This window comes from Lagopus leucura, unplaced genomic scaffold, assembly GCF_019238085.1.
Source record: "Lagopus leucura isolate 7727_CA_CO unplaced genomic scaffold, USGS_WTPT01 Super-Scaffold_797, whole genome shotgun sequence".
Lineage (NCBI taxonomy): Eukaryota > Metazoa > Chordata > Aves > Galliformes > Phasianidae > Lagopus > Lagopus leucura.
The window spans coordinates 291,791-317,682 of NW_024962259.1; the positions used below are offsets into that span (position 1 = coordinate 291,791).

Sequence of the window (25,892 nt, forward strand, 5' to 3'; positions counted from 1 at the left end):
TCTCCTAGGGCTTCCTCAGCTGGGATGCTTGGTCTGCATTTCCATCTGTGCAGTAGAAGCTGAAGCACACCCCTTCATTTCTCATGGCAAACAAATCAAATGATGATAAACATGCAAAATGCCCCTAGGAGGCAGTGGCTGCAGTTTTCTGCAGTAGCTTCAGCTTGGCTGCCTGCTCTGCCCCTTGTCTGCCTGATGCCATGACCTTGGCTGCTGCTCCTGCTCTGGTTACTGCCAATATCCCTGGGTGCAGTGTTCCCCTCTCAAGAGCCATGCACCCCTTATTGCTGGGCTAGAGGACAGCAGAGGAGCTCAGCTGGGGCAGTTTGGGTGCAGTTCCTTGCACAGCTCCATGCTCGGTTCATTCCAAGCTCTCACTGCTGCTCAAAACTGGGTTAGCAATGTTCCCATGGAGCAGGAAGGCATGATCCCCTTTTTGCAGAAGGAAGGGCAGCTCGTACAGCACGGAAGGATTAGGAATGGGATTTCCTAAAGCCTCCTGATTAAGAACACTGGGACTTGCAAGTCACTTAGGTTACTCAAGAATCCATGTGCAAAATCTCTGGCTGGAACAAAGCATTGTGCTCATGTCTTATGACAATGCATCCAAGCTCTTCAGCAGAACAGTGAGACACTGTGATGATTGTGAATCCATTAGGATGCTTGTTTTGGAGCACCATTTTTTCCTCTCTGATTTCCACCTGGCAAGGTTTCCTGTCTCTTTTTTTTTTTTCCCCTTTATTTTTACTGCTGCTTGCCCAGAGACTGAGCTGAGAAGAGTTGATGGGACGCGATAAGCAAATGTCTGAAAATGAAGTTCAGGCACAGGTAGGGCTGAATGGGGAGCAGGTTCCCTCACTGTAGCATCTGGGAAGTGCTTTGCCTTTGGGGCACTGAGCACATCTGAGGATGGGTGGCCCAGTCTGTCACTTCAGGTTTAAGCTTTTTGTCCTGCAGTCTTGGTGGGACTGTGCAAGAGGAAGCAGCTGCTGCTGGCAGCACTGGAATGGAGTACCTGGCAAATTACTGCAGACTGCATGGTTATACCAAAGCAGATGGACAGCTGAGAGCAGTGCTGCTGTGGCATCTCACATCCGATGCTCAGGTTGGCTGCATAAGAGCTGTGTTTTGTTTCTATGTTCTTTGGCATCCCTTGCAGCACTTGGAAAAGGGATGCCGTGATGTCAGTACAGGTAGAACGAGCTCCGTTCTGACCTCCCCTTCTTGGCCCGGGCTCATCCGGATGCTCATAAAACTTGCTTTCTGCAGCTCCTGAAACTTGTTCCAAAGAGGTTTTGGCTGGTTTGGGGAGCCGTGAGCATTTGCAGGATGACAGGGTGTAGTGGCTGCAGGGTGAGAGCTGCAGGGAGCTTCCCACCCTCTGTGCAAAGCCCTCTCAGTGCCCTTCTGCTGTAGCTCTGCCCAGCTGCTTGCTCAGCCCCTGCCCTGTTTACAGAAAGGAATTCAGCTGCAAGCTGCTTCCCTCCAGCCCTGCAGTTGGCAGCCCAAAGCGAGGGCAGAGAGCTTTTATAATGGATCTAAATAGAGATGCCTTGCTCTTCAAACATGTTGAGGCCAGCCAAGAGCATCCTTGATAGGATGCAGGTGGAGGAGGATGGGACCAGCTGCTGGGAAGGAGCTGGGATCCCACCAGGAACCCCCTTGGAGCACAACCGGGTGCTGTGGGACCGTGGGCTCTTCCAGTGGGAGCTGTGTGACCCACATCTGATGGGGCTGCTCTGTTTTCTGCTCCTCCTGAACACCTCTGCAGAGCTGGTGGTCTCTCTGCTACAGGGCGCCCTGCTTGTGCAGAGCAGTGCTAACACAGGATTAATGGTTAATCGCTTGTTCATGGAGGGTTATAAACAACCTGTCGGGCTCTTTAACACCTTTTGCTGATGTGCTCATTGCCCTTCATAACACATTCCTGTCTGTCTGATGCAACCTTGTAACCTCTATTAATCACTCGTTAGCTCCTGCTGCCCAACACGACTTGGGTGGTGCTCAGCAGCCCGTGCTTCTCACCTGTGGGTCAGGATTTCCAAAGTGCTCGTGGGACCCAGCGAGGGAGGAGGGAAGGTGGACCTGAGAGGCTCACATTCAATGCTGCATCATGGATGGATGGATGGAGCCTGTTGGGGATGCAGGAGTTGCTGAAAGAGGTTTCTGGGCAGGTGTGGAGGAAGCCTTCTGTGTTGGCCCCATTGAGTTATGAAGATGCAGTGCTGGAGGTCCATGAAGTAGCTGAGAGGTTGGCTGCCGTGCTGTTGGTGCTGTGCTCTGCCCTGCTGCTGTTTGGGATGTGGCATTGCCTGTCCTGCCTGGCTGAGCAAACATGCTGGGATATTACCTGTCTGTTAACCTGTCAGCTCTGGTTTGCAGCTCCGTTTAATCTTTGCTGGTGGAATTTCCCCTGCAGTTTCTACCTTCTCCCCGCTGCCCCTTCCCACGATTGGGGCAATTAAATATTGTCTGAGTCCTGTCGCTTAATGGCCCACTTGTTTGCTAACGGGAGATAACCTGATGTTTGCTCTCTGCAGACCAAGGACATGGGCAGCTCGTGCCCAGACAGGGCATGTGACCGAGCCCTGGGGTGACACCACAGCAGGGTGATCCCTGGGGATGGATGGCAGTGCTCTTCCCACGGGTCCCAGCCAGCACCTGCTGCTGGCATTGGGAAGGGATGTGCCTGTAGCAGCCTGTCCCCTTCAGATGGGGCTCTGTTACTGTGGGGCACTGGCACAGCTGCCCAGGGAGTGGTGGGGTCACTGTCCCTGCATGTGCTCCAAAACCAATGGGATGTGGTACTGGAGGGATGTGGTTATGGGCACGGTGGGATGGGTTGAAGTTGGGCTTGGAGATCTTAGAGGTCTTTTTCAACCTTATTGATTCTATGATTTTAAGCTGTGTTATTTGGTTGAAGCATGAGGCTGTCGGGGAGCTGCTGTGCTCCTGGGTCTTTTTAAAGTGCTCTGTGCTTGGGCAGGATGGAGAGCTCTGCAGAGCTGCTGCCTTGAGCTAAAGGAAAGGGAGTCTGAAGTCCTGGAGGCCCAGGCTCAGCCTGCCTGGGAGGTGGGGTTTCCCTTGCAGAGGGTTTGGGATCCTGCTGGCACGATGAGCCATATATGTGTTGGATTCAATACGTATTTAAAGCTGTCTGTGGAAGCCAACCTTCTTAAGCCAGAAACAAAGTTTTCTAGTGGAAAAGCTCAGAAGGAAGAAAACTCCCAAACGGTGATTTCTGGATACTCTTTAATTTTAGGGCTTAAGAGTCCAATTCCTGCATTTCTCCAAGGTTACAGTGAGCACGGTTATAAATTAAAATTGCTGCAGAACGGAGTGCTGCTGCCAGAGCTCTCCAAGTCTGGATGACGCTTGGCTGCAGATGTCCTTGCTTCACCTTTCTGCAGAAAAGAGAGGAAAGCGTTCACACTTGGCTGGAGAAAAGCGTGTAAAGAAGTGAAGGAGGACAGCCCTGCAAAACCCATCACGTAGGCGTGAGTGTGGCGCTGGGGCTGAGCTCAGTAAGAGGCAGTGATGGCACTGAGGCACCGCTTGGCATGGAGCATCCCGGTGTGTCCCAGTGTGGATGTGGCTGGGGAAAGCTTTGCTTTGGCTGGGATCTTGGTGCCAAAGCCTTCCCAGGCCCTGCGCCCATAGGATGATGTCACTGCTGTGTGATGGTCACGGTACTCTGTGTCTCTCTGATCCAGAGCGATGCCAATTTCTGCTACTTGGTGTTTAGTCCCTGGCTGCTGGGAATGCAAAGAGCAGAGGTGCTGCCTGTCCTGGGACAAGGTGACATACCATCAGAGGTGACATCTGGCCATCGGAGGTGTCCAGAACCTCTTAGCTACCCCAAGCAGCAGCTGTCAGTCTGGGCAGTGCTGGAGCAGGCTGCAGGGCTGCTCTGATGTACTGTGCTCCTGCTCTCCCTCCCCAATCTCTGAAGTTTTTGTTTTTTTTAGTTTTTAAGCAGCAGGTTCTGTCTGGGGCTGGTTTAGAGGATTAAGATCCCTGAGTACATGCTGCTCTGGTGTGGTATGGGGTATGGGAAGGCTGCACGCCAGGCTGCCTGCCCTATAGCAGCTCATGACTGGGGACAGAGAGCTGTGGGGCTGCTCTTGCCCTCGGCCACGTGAGCAGCCTGGCTGGCACTGTAGGATTAAATTAGTTTCTAGGAGAACAAATCCAGGATTAGAGGAGCCATTTGCTGTGCTGAAAGCGGAGCCCTGCTAATTAGGTTTATGTAAGTGATTCACATGGCGTTCGGCGCGGTCCTGCTCGGGAGGTGTGCTGTGGTCTGGGGAGAGCTGAGCTTCTGTGCATGAGAACTTGGTAACGTTGCAAAGCATACCAAGAAATGTGTGCTGTGCTATCAAACCATGCTGTTCTCCACTTCTGGGTGCGACTGGAGGTGTTCCAACTCCTTGCCTTGTGGCACTGATGCTTGGCCTTGGGGAGAGCTGCTGCCGAAGCTGCTGCTGGCTGTGTGTTCCCTGCTCAGTGCCGCTGAGCAGCCCCTGTCCCTCTGCAGGTGGGTGGGGAGGTTGGCATCCCATCAGCATCTCCTCCTCTCACTGGTTAATATAAGCATCCCTGGCAGCATGCGCAAGGTGCCCATGAGCAGCAGCTGGGCACAGTGGGACCCCCTTCATTTGTTCAGCCTTTGGACTGGGTGAGCTCCCATGGGCTCTGCCTGAGCCAAGCTGTGGGCAGTTTTCTGCAGGAGGTGCTTTGTTTGGTTTCAATTTCCTGGCTGGGTTGGTAGCGTGCGGCATCTGGATGGTGCAGCCAGCCCGCTCCCTCCTGCTGAATGAACCCCAGTAAAAACTGCCCAGTGAACCTCAGTAAAAATTAATGGAGTAGTCAAAGGCTAATCCATCCCAGGGAGACGGCAGACTAAATCCCTGCAGCAATGGGAGGCTTTCCTTCCAGCTGTGGCTGAGCTGTGTATTTTCCCTTTGGTTCTGTGGCTTTTCCCCGTCCTCTGCAGGTGGATGGTGGCAGGAAGGGACACCACGTGTATCACAGCAGTGGGGACAGCTTGGAGGGATCTCTAGCATGAAGTTGGGAATGATGGAGCAGGAGGTGGTACTGCTGGAGCTGTGTCCCACACGGGGCTGTCCTGGTGGGCAGTGGATGTCCCAGGGGCACAGGGGCTTTTCCTGCTCCCTATGCTCCCACATGCATTCATCCTCTGCGTTATCCCCGTGCGTCCGGCGCGCCACCAACAGCACTGCAGAGCTTTGATCTGCTCTGAGTGATTAAATCCATATCATCCCGACTGACAGCTTAATACACCTCAGCGAGGCCACGCTAAATTGGTTGTGTCTGCCTCGCCCAAAGCTGGAGAAATGCTTTCTGACAGCTGCAGACGCTCGATACACTTCTTTTTTTTTCCCTTTGTATGCAGTCAGGGTTGCCTTTGCTCCGTTTGGAGCATTCTTCTATGAATTTTGTGTGAACTGCTCTACTGTTGCTGGAGCTGCACGGCCACAGGTATGTGATGTCTGCATGGGAGAGGGCTCACTGCATGCACGCAGAACCCTTTTGTTAGGTTTACATGCATGCTGTCGTCATGTTTTTTTAGGTTTATATGCATATGTGTGGATATATGACTTAAAGATTGGCTTGAAGTTTTGCTTTGGGAACCAATTGCTGGTGGAGTCCCAGTCAGATGCATCTAAAGCCTCCCTGTGCCCACAGCTCTCCTGGGCATCATTGCTGGGGCTCCGTTGTGCACTGAGGGTTATGTGAGCAGCACTGCATTGAGATGTATTCAGCAGTGACAGCTGCTCTCCTCCATCACCACCACTGGCTCTGCGTTTGCAGGTGGATGTTCCCATCCTTTGTGCAAATTGCTGCTGGGGATGTGCTCAGAAGGGGAAAAGGAGACCGGGATCCTCGTTTAACTGAACTGTTTGAGCCAACCTGGAGAAAATGTTTTTCTTGCCAAGAGCTTAAAGGGAAGGAAAAAAAAAAACCAACAACCACCCTTCATAATTGCCACATTTAGAGGAAAGAATTCTAAATAAAAAGTTAATCTCCTCCGAGGATTAGCAAAGCATGCGGCGTCTTGTCAGATGTGGAAGTAGAGCTGAAGCCTTAATTTCTTAAGACAAGGGCGACGTTGCTGTTGGAGCCTGTCTGCATCGTGTGCTGCCCAAGTGACCTGTGCAGAAACTGTGGCTGAGGAAGAGGAGTTACTGCTGGGGCTGTGGCAGTGGGATGAAGGCCTCCTTCAGGTGGCTGGTCCACCTCCTTGGGCTCTTCTGTGCAAAGAACTCCTGTTGGCAGGGGGTCCCTCCTGTGGAGGTTGGATGCTGCTCTTTGTGTGCAGTCCCTGTGGCCTTTAGGAGGGGAGGGTTGCAGCACTGTGTCATCCTCAGGAAAGAGGAGCTTCGTGCATCAGCTCTGAACTTTAAAGAAGTGACCACTGGCTTTGGGAGCTGCTTTTTTTTTTTTCTTTTTTTGGCAGCTGGGCTTTGAAGACACTCGTATGGTTTGGCTTTAGCCTGAGTGCGCAGTTATTAGTTACTGTGAACTGTGGTGGAGGGTTTGGGAGCTGAGCATGTTTGGATGCCTGCATGTGGATGCTTGGAGTTAAGTTTCCAAATGTGGGACCCTGGTGTGAGAGTCTGGTGGGGCACGAGAGCTGCTGGATGATGCTAATGCCTCCTTTCTAAAAAGCAGCACTCGGCCTTAGGTCTGGCATCTTCCTCCCCTTGATCTTTGCATCCATCCCCTTTCTGTTTGCAGAGTGATTTGTTTGCAGTTTGTTGATTATCTGCTGGATCTCAGCTTCGGTGCTGATAAAGGCACATGCAAACCTCAGGCTTAGCTTTGGGAACACCAATAATGCAAATGGGATGCAGCTGATGGGAACACGTTGCTTCCTGGGGGTTGGACCCACTGCTATGCAGCATGACTGCCCAGTGCCAATTTCCCATGCAGTTTCCCATTGCACTGCATGCTGGCTTGGTGCATTGGCTGAGCACTGCTGAGGTGATGCTCCAGCACTGCCCCATCCCTACTGCTGAGATGGAGCAGAGGAGCTGCAAGAAGAGGGGCTGCTTTGCTGCTGGTCACTTACGCCTGAGCCCGCCTCGGTGGGGAGAACCTCTGTGACTGCAAGAGGTTAAAACTCTGCCCCTGTGTTTACTTTAGTTGGCTGCCACACTGCGTAATAACCTGTCAGCACTTCAGGTGGGGATTTATTTGTGCATTAAAAATTGCCTGGGGCGGGCGGATGCAGACACTCTGCAGCATGCTGGAAAATGTGCCTCCAGCGTAAAAACAGCCTCTCCAAATATTTCACCCTTTTAATAAGTGCATTTAATTAAAGTCATATAACTTTTTTTTTTTATTATTATTATTAAAAAGGAGGGAGGGGAGGGAAAAAGAAGTGGGGCCTGCTGAGGCTGCGAGCAAAGGCTGGAATACAAAGAGGGGGTTTAAATGTTCGTATTTAATGGAAAAGTCATCAACAACATGTTGTCTTTCTCTTTATTTCCCAGCCTCGCTTTTGATTGCGGATAGAAAGTTGAAGGGAGTTCCTGGATTTCCACGCTGCCTTTTCTCTCCCTCTTCCCCTCTCCATCCACTTCCATTCTCTTAAAATGCTGCAGAACTATTAATTTTTCCAAACAAAGTTGCCAGATGATGTTGCTCTTGGACCGGCCCTCCACTGCTTTCCCTTTTCTCATTTAACCTTCTTGTTTCTCTAAGTCGGATCCTTGTGAATCTGTGCGGCGCCGCTCAGTGTGAGCATGGAGGTGGGGAGTGGTGTGAGCAGGAACAGCTTCTCTGTGATGTGCAGCCCCAAATCTGGGCTCTGTGCTGGTCCTCTGGCTGAGAGCAGGCTGGATGTGATAGAAGGGCATTGCTCAGCCCGTCCCGTGCCTGGATGCCAGCACCCTTCGCGTCACAGCTGACATCTGTGGTCAGAGGGGTGGAGGATTTCAAAGCTCCACTCCGATAAGTCCGATGTGATCAAATTCCATATGGGAACGTGCTGAGAGATCAGTGTTACACAGAGCTCCTTTATCCTGGTGCAGATGGCACTTACAGGAGGTGTGCTGCAGCGTGGCTGAGGGTAGGGAGAGCATTCTGCACTGGGTTCACCTGCACTGCTGTCAGCATCGCTGAGATGGGTGAACAGAGTCAGGGCAGAGATGTCAGTCCATCCCAAGTCATGGTGAGATGTGATGCGTGCTTTCTTCCTCCTTCTGAGGAGCATAAGGCTTGCAAAAATCCCCAAACAACCAAAAAAACCCAACCCTGAAGGCTGTATTCACCACAGGGCAGCCTGGCTCTGAAAGTTCCAAATGCTCTGGAGCTCTTCTGTGCTGTGTGGTGGCTGCGTGCTGCGTTTCCAACCCTACAGCGTGTTTGCAATGCATGGCTTTGCATTGCAGATCTGTAGGATTTTGGTGCCGCTGTCTTGTTTGCTTCTCCCTGCCTCCCCTCTCCGTGGTGCAGATTTGGCCTTGCTCTTTGAAGACTGTGTTTTTTTTCCCTAAAGGAAAAAGGTAGATCTGAAATATAAGGAAGGGGTTGAGGGATTGGTTGTCCCCACACGCTGTATCCCCAGCATGAGCACCTGGGATCAGTGTGGCTGTGGTGCCACCCTCCTGCACAGTGCTGTGCTGATGCCATTGAGCAGCAAAGAGCTGCTGACCCACTAGGATATGTGGTGGGCTCGGGGCTTTTGGTTGAGCTGTGGAGATGGGCTGAGAGTCTGCACCCACTCCAGTCCTCAATCCAGGCCCTATGAATCTTCTATTTCCCCTTTCCTCTCCCACCCAAAGTTCACTCTATTCACTTTTGTTTTGAGCAAATAAACGCGCTGTGAAGGAGACTTGCATTCCTCTGGATAATCTTAGGCAAACATGGCCTGGCTGTGGTTTTTCAATTAATCAGAGTTTCTCTTGCCTTTCATCCCCTTTCCCCTGGCATCCCAACTGGAGGCTCTGCATCCTGCTCAGCAGTGGGACGTGGTATGGGGATACAATGGGGACAGGGGTGGCTTCAGTGCAGGTTGTGCTGAGCCACTGCTGTGTGCTGTTTGCCCCAGGGTTCCTTTCAATGCTGGGAAGGTGCTCAGTGCATGCCATGTCCTGGCTCCTGGGCTCATGTCAGTCCCATTGGCTTCACCCAGCATCTCTTCCCAAGGGGAGCATAGGTGCTGTCCTGGCAGCCTGTGCTGCTGCTGTGCTTTTAGCATTACACCTTGTTGAGCCCTTGCAGTTTGCATAGGAGATTTCTGCAGGGCCTGATTGTGCTTAATAATAACGGGGTCTGTTCATTCCCTTGGCAGCTCTGCTGGAGGGGATGTTCTATGGCACTCAGCAAAGTTTATGGGACTTCTTAAGTTTCGCCCAAACCTTTTTCTTCCCCTTCTTCCCTCGTTTTATTTTTCCCCTTCTTTTCTGCTAAACAGAATTTCGAGTTGGAGCCACCAAAAACAGTCAGTCCTTTTAAAGCTCAGCTTTGCTACAGTGCTAAAATAAACACAGGGGAACTGCTGCTCGCATGAAACCACTCTCAACAGCCATGTAAAGTGCATAGAAAACATGGATGTCAGGTCTTTGAGTGCCTGGGGGTGCAACAGTATGGCATCAAGGGGCATCTGTCTAAGCACACGGATGGCGGGTCCCCCCCATCACCTGCAGGTGTTTGCTTTGCAGCAGTCGCTCACAGCCCATCAGTGTTCTGCCTCAAAACTTTTGGGTTGGTACCAATTTTTGTTGGTGTTTTTTTTTTTATAGATATATTTTTTTCCCACCAGCAGTTTTTAGCCCCATTCACACTATCTCCGGGGTGGGGGTCTTGGTGCCAAAGCACTGCGCTGAGCTGCTGCCAGCGGAGAGCAGTGGGGCAGAGGGAGGTTATAGGGTTGCTTTGCAGTGCAGGGGGGGGGGCAGCACATCCATGCTGGGCCCTTCTGAAGGGATGGGGCTGTACTTGTAGCATGCATTATCTCACATAGGCATTTTCCTTCCTAATGTGATCCCTAAGGGACTCCAAATTCCCCACAGCTTCTCAGATTGTGGGGAAGGCCAGTGGGTGTTCTGTTTGATGTCAGCACATTGGATGTGGGCTTGGGGAGTGCACAAGGGAACCTCTGCAGTTCAGCTTTTTCCTGCCCCAAAGCAGAGATCATAGAGTCATTAAGGTTAGAAAAGACCTCTGAGGTCCCCAACCCATCCCACCATGCCCATAACCACGTCCATCAGTGCCACATTTCTGCAGTTCTGGAACATTTTCAGGAACGGGATTCCCTCACTCCCTGGGCAGCTGTGCCAGTGCCCAGCCACTCTTGTGGAGAAGAAATGTTTCCTAATACCAAGATGAAGTGATGTGTGTGTGTGTGATGGAGCAGGAGGTGGGTGGGAAGGACAAAAGGGCTGGGATGTTTTAATGCAGTTCTTGGGCCATGATGCCGGGAATGAAGGTGGCAAAGTGGTGTAGGGCATCTGTTGTAAAGTTTTCTCGAAGGCTATGAAGGTTGGAAAGCCTCCACAGGAAGGAATGGTGTTGGGATGTGTATGGATTAGATGAAGGAGCGCAGCTCACAGTTATGAAGTCCTGCCTTCCCCTGCACCCTGCTGGGCGCTGCAGGGAGATACAGGGGTCAGGTGGGGCTGTGGTGCAGGGAAGAGTAGGAGAGTCCAGCCCTGAACTCCAGATGGAATTGGAACGGGCTTCTGAGCCTCTCCACGGTGCTGCTGTGCAGTCCCAGCGGTGTCTGCAGGACTGTGCGCAGATCATTGGATGTGTGGGTTTGGGATCTGCTTTCCCCACCATCCCACACACCCAGCACACCACTAACAGGGGTTTATTATTCTTCCTCCAGATGCCAGGTAAGCTTGGCCCTGCCATAAAACTCCAGCAGGCGCTGGGAAAACACAGCGCTGCCAGGTCTGTTTGCCATGGGTGACGGCAGCTGTTTCTCCTCCTTGGCCCCATCCAGGCCCCTTTCCCATCAGCACCTCTGCAGGGAGCTTTTTCCCACCTAGAAAGCTGCTGGAGCTCTTGGAGATGGGGGAGGAGGAGTAGAACAGAGGGCTGCCATGGAGAGTAGAGCGTTTCCCAGGTCTGTCAGCAGGTGACTTGCAGAGCCCTTGTCCATCACACGATGAAGTGCTCAGGGTGGGGTTTGTGGCATTTTCCAGATTTGCTTGGGGAAATCCGTGATCTGACTGGAGCAGGAACTGTGAGCATCCCATGCATCCCACTGGAGTGACTTGTGGGATGTTTGTTGAGGCGGCATCCATCTGCTGAGCATCTGCAATGCTTGCATTCCTCAGTAGTGATCAGGAGGTGATGCAAATATTTTCACTGATTATGGACTTGGAGAGAACAAGATCCGTTCAGGTGATGGAAAGGAAAAGCATGCGTGTGCCCCCTTCTGCTGCTCCAGATGTTTGCTCTCTGTTTTAGGGGGCACGGTGGCTAAAACTTAGCTAAATGATTTAATTGCCAAAGGGGGCTGGTTGGGAACACAATGCTGCAGCAGCCAGGTGGGCAGCGTGTGGTGTATGGTAGGGTTTGCTGCCTGAGTCAGGTGAGGAGTGCATCCCACACCACAGGTACAGACATGTAGCTGTGGGGCTGGGTGAGAGGCGCGTGCAGATGTTCCTGGAATTCCCAAGCCAAGCAGAGAACAGGATGCCTTGGGAGGAGCTTGCCAAGGGGCTGGCAGGTTGAGAGCTGCGGGTTCTGTCCTTTTGATGGCTCTGGGGCTCTCCGTGGGGTGGCTCTGGCAGATGCTGGTGGCAGTGATGCAGTGGATGTGCTCCTGTGGGTTGTTGCCTGGGAGGTTCTGTGCTGCTGAGTGAGGCTCAGTGCAGTTGCTGGATCCCGGAGGTGATGCTGTGGCTCAGTGTCATCCCTGCTCGTGTGGGGCCAGCACCAAGGCCATCTTGGTGGTGTCCACCTTTGGAAAACTAAGTGTGGCAAGACGGAAATCCCATAGACGGAAAAGAGCCTGCTTTGTCCAGGGGGTTGCTCCTATGCATGGCTTCGCTTCCAGGGACTGTGTTGGAAGCCTGTTGTGTGGTTACAGGGCTTCAGAAACGTGTTCAGCCAGAGCCTGTGCTCTGGAGAGGTTTCCTTATGACCTCAGGGAGCACACACGTGGTCCCTGCCAAGAACTCAACATCTGCACAATTGATACTTGGCAGGAAGCTTTAAAATCCATGCGTGTTCCCTGAGGTGAGGAGGGAAAGTGCCTGGATCTGCAGCTCCATCTCTGCACTGTCTCCAAGCCAGGAAGGAGCAGGACCAAAATCCAGACTCTTGAGGGCGGTGGGATATTCTGGGTCCTCAGTGCCCCATACTGTGTGTGCAGGGAGCTGGGGAGCCTCTCGTGGGTCCTTCTGCCTCCCAGACTGGAGTTTCCTCTGAGTTCGGAGTGATGACAGCTAGTTGGGCAGATGCTCGTGTCAGAAGGGCAGCAGATCTCATTGCACATCACCAGCTCAGGGCAATTGCTATGCTTCTGCAGGGATGGAGAGGACTCTGGGGACACATGGGACAGTACTGACACTGCAGTGGTGCTGGTGCTGGGAACCATGGGTCTGCTCTGAGCAGTGCTCTCTTTGGAGGATGCAGTGCCTTTAAGAACCCCAGTGCTCCCAGCTCGAAGTTGGCAGCCAAATTGGGCTCCTGGGTGTTGCAAAGCAGATGTTTGGAGACTGTAGAGCTGTCCCCTCTGTCTGGTGCAGCAACTTTTGTTTCCCGGCTCATCGGTTCCAGAGACTTTAAATGCAACAAGCAGCTCGTTCTGCTGCTCTCTTGCCCTTAGAAAAGCCTCTGACTTCAGCAAGCAGGTGAATGCTGTCTATAGGCAAGAGATTTGCTTAATTCCTCATTGGTCCTGCGTAGGACTGGGGCAGCTGCATGGTCCCCTTGCAGAGGAGCAGTGTGCGGGGAGGCAGGTGGGATTTCTGCCACGCTGTCACCTGGAGATTGCCGTCATGATAATCCTCCCAGAAACAAAAATATGGAGGAGAACCTGTTGGACAGAAAGTGGAGGGTTGGACAGAGAGTGCAGCTGCACTGGGGAGCAGGAGCGTGGCCAAGGGCACACAAGTATGCATGGGGCTGCTGCAGCTCTCAGGCAAGTTGTAGCATTTAATTAATGAGTCGTTATTATTGTTGTTCTCATGTGAGGGATTGGGCTGTGTGCTCTGGTGAGCAGAGCTGTCTGACTGCTTGAAGTTGGGGTCAGGTAAATCCATTACTTGGGGACAACACAGCCACAGCATGCAGGGCTGCCGAGCTGCCACTGCATCCCACATCTGTGGCAGAGCTAAGCCTCTCTCTGTGTCTGCCTTGCTTTCCCCATCTGAGTAATGCTGCATTGGATACTGCTGCTTCATATGACAGGAAGAAGATTTATCCCTTGCTCCAGTGAAGACATGGGGAATTTGGTGACAGGAGCATTGGTGTGAGGGGACACAGCTGTCCCCATGGCACAGGTGGCTCTGTGCTGTGCGGCGTTGCAGGGTCCCTGTGCCCCATGTTCTGCCCATGGCAGGCTGCATGGTGGCCCCAGCCACTTTCCCCCATGCCAGAATAAACAGAGGTGAATGGCTTTGCAGGCTCTGCCGATGGCTTTTCCAGCAGTAATTAACTGGTGTGCAATAAAAGTCTGAAGGTTTCTGGGCCATATGGCTGCTGCCCTGCTCACCGACCTGATGCATCACAGTGCAGTGACATTGTGGCTGCAGGGCACATAGCTGATGTCACCTTCCCAAATCCATCCATCCCAGAGCCTGGGGGTGTGGATGGCTCTCCCAAAGAGGAGAAAGCACATTAGAGCTGCTTGGTCCATGAAGCCAGGTGTCCTCAGGAGGCACCTCACTGTCCTCACACTGCACTGGGGCATTGGATGCATTTGCTGGGCAGGGCTTGGAGCATGTCACAAGGGCATATGCTAGGGTTTGTCCCTGTTTCTCTCTTCAGGCTTTCTTGGAGAGGAGAGAAAGGGGGAACAAGGGACACAGTCACCTTTGTCCACCTCGTGCGTCTCTGGAGATGCGAACAGAGTCGTACAATCCAGGAAAAATCCTCTTCCCCATCATGGAGCCACGGCTCGTGACTTGGATGATGCAGAGGGGCTTGTGGGTTTTCTTCCTCTCCCTCCTGGTTGCCTTCCCAGCGTCTGTCTGTCCTGGCTGGCTCGGATTTTGGGCCAACCCCAAGAACACTGAGTTTACTTTGAGGAACGTCCCCCTTGGGTGGACCCTGCGGGAGGAGGATGGTGGTGAAGGGAACTGTGCCTCTCCTGTTCCCAGGGCTTGTTTGAAGGTTGCTGTGGTCAGCACGGAGGCTGCCTGCGAGGACCTGAGGATGTTTGGTGTGAGCTCATCTGGAGGCTTATTTAGGGACCACCAGCGAGCTGCTGCGTACCGCAGGAATTGGGCTGTGGACACCTTTTGATATGGCAAAGGCAAATATTGAGAAACTCTTCTGCACGGGGAGGGGGGTGGTGGGCACCGCCTGCAGGCTGCAGCTGGGATGGAATTTGTGATGGATGGCAGTGGGGTGGCACATGAAAGGTGCACAGAGGTTGTTAAAGCGGGGACCCAGAACCCCCGGCTGCCTCTGGGAGACCACCAGAGCTCTGTGGGGTTGGGACAGAGCAGCGTGTATTCCTTCTCCTCCCTTCATCTTTAAATACCACCCCGCAGATCGAAAGGAAAAAATAAATGCACTCAAAATGGCATCGTTTTGCGGTGCCTCTACGCCTATTTATATTTTTATTGCTCCCACCGTTTTTAGATAATAACTTTCTTCATGAAAGCATTGCTATGTATGTGCAATTAATCCGTGCATCATCTTCAGAAGGCAGTTTTATAGCTGGGCGTAGGGTGGGGGCTGCGGGTTCCTGGATGGGCTGATCTCGAGGTTTTCAGCCCCTTTGGGGCCAATCTGACCTCCTGTTCGTGAGGCTGTGAGCTCTCCTGGTTGAGGTATTATGGAGCACGGTTGCTTCATTCCCACTGTGTCGGGTGAAAATACATTTCCCAGCAGTGAAATGAGTCAAACATCCCCAAAAGTGGTGTGCAGAGGGCTGAATCAGGCTGACATCAGGCAGGGCCCTGGGACAGGGCTGGCTGCTCCTCCCCCTGGCAGCTCAGCTCTCCCATTCCCGGTGGAAAATGAACCAAATCTTTTGACTTCCGACCGAAACGTAAGATGTGAGATAAGTGTTTACTGGAAGGTTCCTGCTGCCAAATAGCCTGGAGACCCTTTCCTTCCTCCCCTCTGAACAAGAGTCCAGGTGTTAACCGCCTCTCTGAGATATGTTCCTTAGCACATCCTGATCTGAAAGGAGATTTTTGTGTTTGTCAGGATGGTTCGGAGCCTTTGAACAGCACACAAAAACCACAGGCTCTGATCAGACGTCACCATCCCCAGAGGTGTTCCATCCATGAAGGTGTGGGACATGGTTATGGGGATGGTGGGGATGGGTTGGGGTTGGACTTGGGGATCTTAGTGATCTTCTCCAACCTCAGTGATGGTATAATTTCTGCTCACCCCAAGCCATCCGTTACAGATCCACTGCAAAGCTGGCACTTGGTGCATGGAAGGATGAGGGGTTGTAATGCTGCTGCAGGGTGGGGTGGGCACAGGTGTGAGCCTGCCTGCTGCTGCTTCCTATCTGTGGTTGAAGTGCAAAAGGAGCAAGCTCCAGCCCCACAATGTTTGTCTTGGAGATTAAATCTGGAGAGCCCACGGTCTCCAAATCCATGCTGGAAGGAGTGGGGAGGGGGGCTGAGCCCCGCAGTGCATGCTCTTCTTTAACCCTGCCTTATAAATGAGGGGTTAGAATGAGAAAGGGTGAGGAGGTGCAGGGCTTTGAAATAAGTGGAGGCAAAAAGATGAGTGCAGCCTGAATTGTCCCACCTGTGTGTGGGTTTTGTGTTTTCTCTTGGGGAAGAAAACACAGAACTCAGTGATGCTGAAGCTGGAAATGTCTGTCCCACAAGTAAGGACACAGAACATCTACTCCTTGTGCGTGGCCAGGTTCTCCCATAGCTTTGGGCCATATCAGAGCTTTTTCTGCATCTCTTCCCTTCCTCAGAGTTCTGAGTCTGCCTGTTCCACTGCATCCCAGCTCTGTGCCTGCCCAGCATGATTTGTACCATGCACCCCTGCCCTGGTAAATGTGATCCTGAGCTGCAGTCTAGCATCCTCTGGGCACTGAGCATCATTCTTGTGGCCAGCAGGGAGATCTGCTCCAAGTCTTTAAGGCTGATGCATGGGGCAGGAGAGGGGGGAAGCATCTACCTCTGGGATACGTTGCAGTAATGTTCCCAAACACTTCATCTCGTGTACAGTGCGTACTACAAGTGTTCCTACAGTGCTCAGGGCTGTTTTTGCAGTGCTGTTTGTATAAGAGATCACGCATGGTGCCTGCATGCTTCTGGCACTTATAAACCCAGGTAGGCTGTGTTTATCCTGGGGATTGGCCCTGGTCGCAGTCATCTGGGGCCTAGCCAGCAGCATAGCTAGACTGATACATATATATATATATATATATAAACACACATATATAGATTATTATTTAAAAGAGCCCTAGTTGTTGAGAGACCAAGCCTGCTTTGCTTGCTGTGCTGATGAAAAATGTGGCTGCAAGCAGCTCTACTCTATCTGAACTGGGGTAGTTGTGCCAGTGGGCAGGGGGAGCACATGTGGGGTGCAGCAGTGTGACAAACGGACTGCCTGGTGCAGATCTAGGCTTGGGACTGTGAGGTCTGTTCCCCCCATGGGATGGGTTACTGGGTTGTGGATCAGCACCAGTAAAGCATGTGGACCCAAAGTTCTCAGTCTCGTCCAAGAGCCCTCCTGAAAATTGGGTCAACCTCCAGCATCTGTGTCCTCCCTGGGAGTCCAAACCCAGTATGCTGGGGCTGGGCTGAGTGCTTGATCTAGAAGGCAGAATTTAATTAAATGAGATGTTGATCTCATCCACTGGGAGTTCTCCTTGTGGGCACTGTGCCCTGGATCATGCCCAGGGCATGGGAGGTAGGAAGGAGGAGGGTGGTGGGAGGAAGACTGGGCAGATGGGGGTACCCAAGAGCTGCAATTGGTTGCTGGGGGATGATTGCTTGTGATGGTCTCACGCCTTGAATCATAACATCAGACTCAGCTCCACGTGGCTGTGCATAGGAGAAAGTGAGTGTGACGTTGTGGCACATTCAGTGGGGTTTGTCGTGATGCTTGTGAGCGTCGGGTGAACATCAACCCTTGGTCTCTTGGAGCATTATGAGTGCAGATCACTTGTTTGGGTTTCTTGGAGCGCTGGTGCTATTTCCTCTCTGAGGAAAGAGGATGGGTTTTAAAACAACGCCAAAGTGAGTGTGGCTTTAAAAATGAAATCATATTTAGTGCCTGTGATCCTCCCAGTATTACATGAAAATATCTTTCTTGGAAACTTGACATCTGCCCGCACTGTGAGCTCGCTGAGAACTGGAGAAAAGAGCTGGGAGCTGCCTGCCAGGCAGGGATGTGCAGGGCTGGGGATGGGTTGGCAGCTGCAGGAACTGGGGTTGTGCTGGTGCTCCGGCGAAGGAGAGCCTATTAAATGGGAATGGGCTGATTAATAAATCAAGACACCTGAAAAATGAAACCAGGGGGTTGAAAGAAGGTTTTTTGTTGGCTTTTTTTTTTTTTCTCCCCTCTTTTTTTCAGACTTTTTTTTTTTTTTTCTTTTCCCTCGGTCCTTTCTCAATTAAAGCAAACAAACATAAAGCTGCAGAGCGTGGCCGTGTTGCGCTGTGGTGAGCTCAGTGCCTGGTGCGGGTGCCTGCGTGGTGGGCGCTGAGCACAGCGCTGAAATGAGCCCCATAAATTACTGCTACAGTGCTGGGAGGTGTTGAAAAGGGATCAGTGGTTCCCCTGGCTCTGGTGGGCAGCAGCAGGGAGAGGGTTGGGGGCAGCCTGAGTTCCTCTCATGGGTAAATCATCCATTCTGGAAGGTGGATTTTCTCTAGAAATCCGTCTTTGTGCATCTATGGTGTTGAGCAGCAATGAAAGGAAGATGTTGGTGCTTAGGCTCCATTGGTACCCAGCCATACAGGTATGGAAATCACCTGGAATCACTGGGGCATACATAGAAATGGTACAAAGCCCTGTGTCCAGCAGCAAGCTGGGGTGCTGGGGAGAGTGAGTTACAAGGAGCTTTTCACTTGGACAATTTCTTCCTGACCTACATTTCTATAATCCTGCGTAAAGTTGAAGTTTCAACCAATTGGAGTTTTCCAAGCGAGAAACAGATTAAATAAAATACAATAAAATTCCTGCCTGGTTGTAGGAATGGCTCTGCTGGGAGGTCACCGGCGCAGCCCCATCCCTGTGCTTTGCCTTCTGCTGGGAATGCTCTGTGGGGACATACAAAGTCCCCGGGGTCATCAAATGTGCTGTAATCATTCCCAGTTCCATAAGTGTTCCCAGTCCTAGGGCTGAGTTCTGGAGCACTAAAAGAAAGAAGACCACAGCCAGTGCAGGGCAAGTGCGGGGTTGGCTGTGGCCACCAGCCATCACCACCTCGCGTTGCCTGGGAGAGATGTGATGCTGTGCATCAGGGCTGTGCTAAACCTGGATAGCTGGGTTAAAAGCAAGATGCAGAGATCAAAAAGGATGTGAGAAATGCCAGAAGTTGACCTGGTATGAATGCGACAAGGTTTGCAAGGGGCTGGGTGATGCCTTTTGCTGGCTGCTGCTTGGGTTGATCCCTGCGCTCTGCAGCACTGTGTGTGTGATGCCGCAGTGGTTTTGTGACAGCAGAGGTGACCATTGCTCCCAATGGGGATTCTCAGCTGAGAACTGCAGGGCCCCATTGTTTTATGGCCATTTTTCATTCCTCTTACAGGGAAGTTTTATTTAAACTTAGTAATAAAAAAAACAAGCAAACAAAAAACACCCCAATTTTGATGCCTTACTACTTGAAAACCAAAGAGTGGTGTGTCCATGGTTCAGAGCTCTGTGCTGAGTTATGCACATGAGGAATTTTGTGTTGTTGCTCTCCACTTTCCTGCTCAGAGGCATCTGCCCATCTTCTCCAAAGGCCAACACAGGACTGAGGGCAGCTCTGCAGCATGCCAGCCTGTGTCAGCAGCAGTCCTAATCCTGACCTGCGATACCATCTCACTGCAGCTCACAGGTAATTTTACCCCTTGATCCAGAGTTGAAGCCCACTGTGTGAATTACGCAGCATTCTGCCATGCTGATTTACTGCAGCAAGTTGCATAGTTACCATTTTATAGGGATGGGTGTGTGGTGGGTTTTCCTGTTGCCCTGCAGGAGTCCTGGGGGGTCCCCAAGAGCTGCAGTTTTGCAGCCTGCCCAGTTTCTCCCTCAAAGCACAGCCCTGATGCTCAGCATACTGCTTGCTGCTGTGACTGAGGGTGCCTGGGAGAGGGCTGCATTGTACCAGGGCTCTCGGATGAGGCTGTGTTCTGTGGTTGTGGCCCCGCTGTGCCCACCCTGTCACACTTTGTCGGTGCCCAATATCCTTGTATTTCCTTGCAGAAGGAAGGGGAACACAGAGAACTAATCAGCTTTGGGTCAGCACAGGAAAAAACGCTGCTTATGTTGATAATCCCTGGGGGTAGAGAGCAGCTCAAGGTTGCAAAACGAATGTGTAGCATGGTCATACTGTCAGGGAAATGGGGCTGGTGGAACAGATCCTGTCTCTGGCACAGGCTGGGCTCAGTGTGGGTGCTTTGCCACCTGTGTTTGGGGATGCTCTCTGGGGCAAAGCTTTGCAGAAAGCAGCCTGACCCCGGTGTGAGGACTGGGGCTGCCCTGGCTGAGCCCAAGTGAGTAGGATTTGCTGCACCTTTCTTACCCTTATGCTCCATTGACAGGGTGAGGAATAGGCTGAGGGTGTGAGGATAAGAATGGATACTCCTTTAATCCTTTTATCCTGGGAACACATCCCTGCTCGCCTTTGCTTGCAGGCAGGAGGTGCTGCAGAACTGGAGGACGTTTGCAGGTACGGAGAGCCCAGCTCTCCACTCTCCTTCATGCAGAACCAGTAACCCCAATAAACCCCAGTCCGCTTTGGGAATGGCATTAATGCACCCGGGCTGGTTTTGCCGTGCTGTCCTGTCTGAGCTGGCCTGGCCAGCAGCCCCTCTGTTTCTTCCTATGTGTCTGAGCCTCCAGCTCATTGGGTAGAACCCAGGAGTTGAGTGGGATCATCAGGGAAAGGCAGAAAGCAAAGACAGCTGCTTGATTCCTGCCTGCGGTGGGGGAATGCTGGAGTCCCAGCAGCAGAAGCAAAAATGCAGGGAGGCAAACAAAGTTCATGGCCCGGTAACACCGTGCTGCTGCTGTCAGTCTGTCAGAGGGTTATCACTTTGGGGATGCTTTTAATAAAGGAGTCAGAGCTGTCATCGGGTGCCAGAACCTGCAGGAAACCTCCAGCCCCTCCTGGGAGCGTGTTTTCCAAGCCTCAGTTTTGCTTACCACCAAAAATGAAGGAGGATAGGACTTTCTTCATTCTTTCATCTGCCTGTCAGTCTTAATGTGACACTTTAAAGAGTGTCATTGCTTGAAAGAATTACCAGGGCCAGACAGAGGTGGAGGCCCCCTCATCCCACACACACAGCAGGTGGAGGTGGGTGCGCTGAAGGAATTTCTATTGGGGATGGTCGAAGGGATGTTTCCAGTCTCACTTGTTTTAGGGGTGAGTGTCTATGGCTGTGGTGATGTTTGGGCTGTGATGCCCCCAGTGGCACGGAGAGCATCCCCCCTTGAGGAGCTGTACTTTGTGGGACACACTGCAGCCGCAGCCATTCCCTTTCGTTCCTCAGATTTGAGACCAGCGGGTTGCTGCCACGCTGGAAACAGATGAAGGTGCTTTCTGCAACTTGTGGCTGCTGCATCTGAATGCTGTGAATATTTTGGGCGTGCAGGATCTTACACCAAGCTCTTGATGTAAACAGCGAACACCCTTTGCTCTCTTTGGGGTTCCCAGCCCTAGAACAAGGGGCTCTCGTGCATCCTGACCCCTGCAGTGCAGTGCTGAGCATCCTGCTCTGCTCAGCCCTGGGTTAGGGAGGAGCGCCCTGCAGCCATGAGCATATGTGAGCATATGTTTGGTTCCAGGCACTGTCTGCCCGTGATTCATGGCTATCTGCACTGTGTCAGGTCAGTGACTCAGTGCTGTCCCAGCAGCAGCTCTGTGGCAAGGCTGACAGCACCTGTCTGGGATGCTGTTATTTATTAACACGTTACCAGAAAGGGCGGCATGGGAACAGAGTGGCTTCACTTCCTTTAGCTGAAGGAGTTTTAATGGCACCTGAAGCCTTCTGGGATTTCGGCAAGGTTTTGGTGTCTGATACTTAGGTCTGTAAATGAAGGTAATCTCTCTGGACAGAATCTGAGATTGAGATTGGCTCTTACAATGGAGTCTGGTGCTTAACAAGAGCATGCATTTGCTTTGCAGCATTGTCAAAAAGCTGCTCCAATGGAGTTGACAGCAAAGCCACAGGGCAATGAGATGCTCCAAGAGATGTGTGAGGAGGTGGGATGGGAGGTGGATGGACGTCCAGCAGGGGAAGCACGTGGCCAGGCAGAGCTGCAGTTATCCCCTCTCCAGATGGAACACATGCAAATGAGCAGAGAACACAGGACAGGTTCCTTGGCAGCACCAGGGAGTGATGGGCTTTCATCCTTCTATGATGTTCTGTGGGGTTGCTGGTGTTGGGGACACGGGGTGGCAGTAGGCTGTGCTGTCACCAGTGCTGGCAGAGCCTGGGAGGGCACCATGTGCTGGCAGAGCCGTGACTCACCGGCTCTGTTTCATCTCTCAGATCTTTTGCTTTTTTTCCTTTAATCCACTTGCCGCAACGACTTTATTTTACAATCCATTGCTGGGTTCACTGAAGAGCACTTTGGTCATTAAGCACGTTGGGGCATGTGAATAAATCTGCATCTCTCAACTGCGGATTGCTTTCAGGCTGGTATCAAATCGCCTTCCGCTGGGCTGCGGGAGTTACAGCACAAGCTTTTTGCACTGCTCCATGTCCACCACCTCCGTGCTTTGAAGGCCAGCTGTGTGTGCAGGTCTGCAGGTCCGATTGGTACAAGCCCAGCTCCTTGCAGCTCCTTTCCCATGCCAAAGCTCTGTTCCCCTCTGCAGATCCACAAACTGTTGATCTTTCCTTTCTCTTTGCAGAGGTTTGGGTTCAGGCTGAGCTCTGCCTGGGCGTGCATGCAGGACCCAGTGTGAGGAGGTACTGGGTGTGCTGGGACCAGTTGCTGCAAACAGGATCTAGCTCTCCAGCTGCATTTTTCTAAGTCCAACCCATAGGATGGGAAGTGTTTCAGCAATAAAAGCAGAACTGGGGCATGTCTGAGCAGGGCAAGGGGTCTGCAGGAGGGACAGGCGGAGGGAGCAGCACGGAGGTATTTCCAGCTGATGAGAGCCGAGTGAGCCATAACGCAAGCGCTGCCAGAATCGTTTCCCTGTCTGTTGGTTTCCTTTCCTGTTTGGCTTCGCTGCCTACACAGTTTGTGCTCAAGATGTCTGTAGACGCGATGCTCTCATCCTCCGTAGCCAAAAGCCTCATTTTTGTTCCTACGCTTTGCTCGGCTCCTTGCAAGCCCGTGGCAGGGGGTACAGGGCAGGAGGCAGCTCCCCATGCAGAAATGCGCATCTGATTGTCATCAAACTGCACTCTCAGTGCCTCCTGTTTGCTCTGGATGGATGTGCTGCCTTCCCCGGGCAGCTGCTGAGTGCGGAGGCAGCCCAGTGCCCTTGCTCAGTGCTGGACATCTCTGCTCTCTGGGGTTTTAGTGGGCTCACAGAGAGGAGAAAAACAAGGCGGGGGCTGGAGGAGCATAGGGCTCGCGGTGGGTGGCCAATGTGTGCTGCTGTGTGTCCTCCTGTGGCTGGAACAGCAAGGGCTGGGGAAGCAGATGCTGCTGGGTTGGGGAGCGTGGGGGCTGTGGGAGGCAGCGGTTTGGGGTAAGGGAAACTGCACCTGGAATGTGGTCCTCTGTGGGGTTCATGCTGGAGGATGTGCAGATGGTGGGGACAGGGGGAGGTGAGTTGTGGGTGGGTTTGGTCATATCCCCAAGGTATGGGGAGGATGGATGGGCCTTCGGCAGAGGGTGTCATGGGGACAAAGTGAAGCACTGTCCTACTGTGCCTAGTGAAATGAGGGCACCTGTGGGGTGGCAGCTGGGCTGCATTGCCAAGGATGCCAGCAGTCTGCGTGGGGAGGACAAGCTGAAATCGCAATGGGCCAGAGAACAGGATAGGAGGACATCCTACAGCAGCAGCCAGGGCAGGAAATGTGATCTGCAGCGTCCCCATGCCACGGCGTCTCCATCCCGCCATGTCTCCATTCCTCAGTGTTCCCATCCCATGTCCTCATCCTGCAGTGTCTCCATCCTGCAGTGTCCCCAGCAGCGCCGGCCAGCGCCCTTGCAGGGAAGCGGAGCGCATCAGGAAGCGCCTTTGATCTCGGGTTGCTAACACCTTTTCAAATGAGCCGCACAAACAAGTGCCCTCCTCCCCTGTCCTGGCCGGGGCCAGGCTGATAACACATCAGAGCATACGCACACAGCTGCGATAGCGTTGTTTTATGGTGCTTTGATTGCTGCCAACCACGCCGCTCGCTCGCGGGAACTTCAAAAGCAGCTCTCCATCCCTGCAACGCCCTGTGCAAAGAGTGCAGCGCCGGGCTGTGGGCACACAACGTCGATGTGTGTGCGTGTGTGTCTACGCCCAAATCTTTTTGCCCCGTCACATTTTTGCTATGGCAGCAGGGGTGGGTTTGGGAAACCTCTGGGGTTTACAGAGCTGGATGCGTACGCTGAGGTTGGATCTTTGGGCATGCACTGGGGTGCATGGATGTGAGAGCTCCCGGAGGTGCAGGGAGGGGATTTGCAGCCACTAGCCGTGTGTTTGCCAGCAGCGTGGGAGTTAACGTTGCAATGGGGGCAAAGAGGAGGAGAAGGGCTCAGACCTCCCCCCCCCCCGTTCAGCCCCCCCCAACTGCTGTGATTTCATTGAGGCTGTGTATTGGCCTCCCGAGAGTCAAGCAGGGTAACACCACAACATAAACAGAACATCTGGAAGCTCTTAAAGGGTTTTATTTTTTAACACATTTACAAGAGCCAGGGACTCTTTGCAAACTTGGAGATGCTGCACGGCTCCTTTCCCCCCGAAGTTGACTGTCTGTGGGTGTGGGGCCGTTCCCCATCTCTGTGCAGTATTTCTGGGGGGCTCAGTGCTCGGCCAGGAGGTGCCAATCTGGCTGGCATATTCCTTGCGAAGTCCAAAGCAAACAGATGATAAGTGTGGTGTGATAAGCGAGCATAAACCTATTCCCGTCTTTCTGCGTGCTCCTGGCTCATGTTGGAGCAGGATGGGGACTTGAGCAGGGTTTGCTGGATGGAAAACCTGCTTCACGGAGCAGGGGGGGCTGAGCCACATGGGAGCTGGTGGTGTTGCACGTAGCAATGGGGTTTGGATCCTCCATACTGTGCTGCTGGGCTGAGGGACCTATAGGGGAAGACCATGGGCAGCAAAGCCAAATGGGATGATGCATTGCCATGCTGGTGACAACATCTGCTGTCAGACTGTTTTCCTCTCCCCATCTCCATCCAAGTGGCGGCAAGAAAAAGTTTTAAAAAAAAAAAATAAATGGCTGGGAAAGTTGTCAGCCTGCAGAGCAGCTCTTTGGGGTTGGGTGATGTTTCCAGCCTGTGTCAACCTTGTGGCTGCCCTGCATCCTGCTCTGCACAGTGCTGCAACGTGCCACTGTCCCTTCATCCCTTGTGCATCCCTTGCATGAATACAAGTAAAATGAGCTGGTTCCCCTTCCTGTGCACTCACATGTGCAGTGGTTTTGTCTCTTCTATGGAAACAGCCATTTGATTTCCTCTTGCCAGCCTCCAGCCATGTCTCCTGCTCACCTTTATGCTGGGTGTGGGTGTTGGGCTGCAGTGGGTCCCTGCTGGCCTTGGTGTCAAGCCTTGGAGATGACACTGAGAACTGCTGGTGTGCCTCCCTCATCCATCACCCCATAAGGTAAGAAAGAGGAATGTCGATTTCCTCCATCACAACCCACTAACGCTGGATTTTTCCTTTGCAGGGCCAGCAGTGGAGGCTCGAGGTGCACCTGAGAGGAGAGCCGATGCACTGCAGCAGGAGCAGCCACCAGGACCTCACCATGGATGGGAGGGAGGCAGCACAGTGCCCAGCACCTGCAGGGATTGGGATGCACCTAGGGTCATGCCGTGCTCCTTCCCCCAGCACTGATGTGGGAACAGCCCCAGTGCAGCCACCCACCACCGCCACTGTGATCCGGGGTCCTGAGCTGACCTCACTCTCCTGCACCCACGCAGGGCAGGGATGGCTGAATTACTGCTCCCTGCTGCACTCTGCACATCCTCCTCCTGGCCGGGTGGCCTCAGGATCTGTGGGGCTGGATGGCTGCATGCTCTCGGGTCAAACAGTAGCTCCATTTTTTCCCTTGTGAAGCACCAAGAGCTTGCCCGGTTCCAAGGAAGTGGCTGTGGAATTTTATTTTATTTTTTCTCTCCTCCGTTCTTCTTTCTGAATCTTTTGGGGAGTTTTGGGCTCTTATTGAGGATGCCCAGACCTGCACTGGGTGCAGCCCCATGCAGAGGGGCAAATGCCTCTGGAGAAGCAACGGGAGCAGCACACCAAGAGCTGGCAACTGCAGTGCCTTGGGACTGAGACTGTCTGGGAGCTGTGTTCCTTCACATTGCATGGCTGCATCCTCCCCAACGCATCCCATAAGGGTGAGGTGGGATTCTGGGGGGCACAAAGCCAAACCGCAGCGAGGGGGACGTCAAGAAGGGGAAAAATGTCACCCTCAGAAACA

At 52.7% G+C, this 25,892-nt stretch overlaps 1 long non-coding RNA gene across 1 annotated transcript in view; it reads left to right on the forward strand.

Annotated features, from left to right (window-relative positions):
- The window catches only part of LOC122176643, a 37,552-nt gene extending 12,178 nt beyond the window's left edge, over positions 1-25,374 (forward strand). Inside the window, exon 3 of the long non-coding RNA XR_006177790.1 lies at positions 25,137-25,374. This is a non-coding gene — a long non-coding RNA (uncharacterized LOC122176643). The remainder of the gene's footprint in view (positions 1-25,136) is intronic.
- The last annotated feature ends 518 nt before the right edge of the window (positions 25,375-25,892 follow it).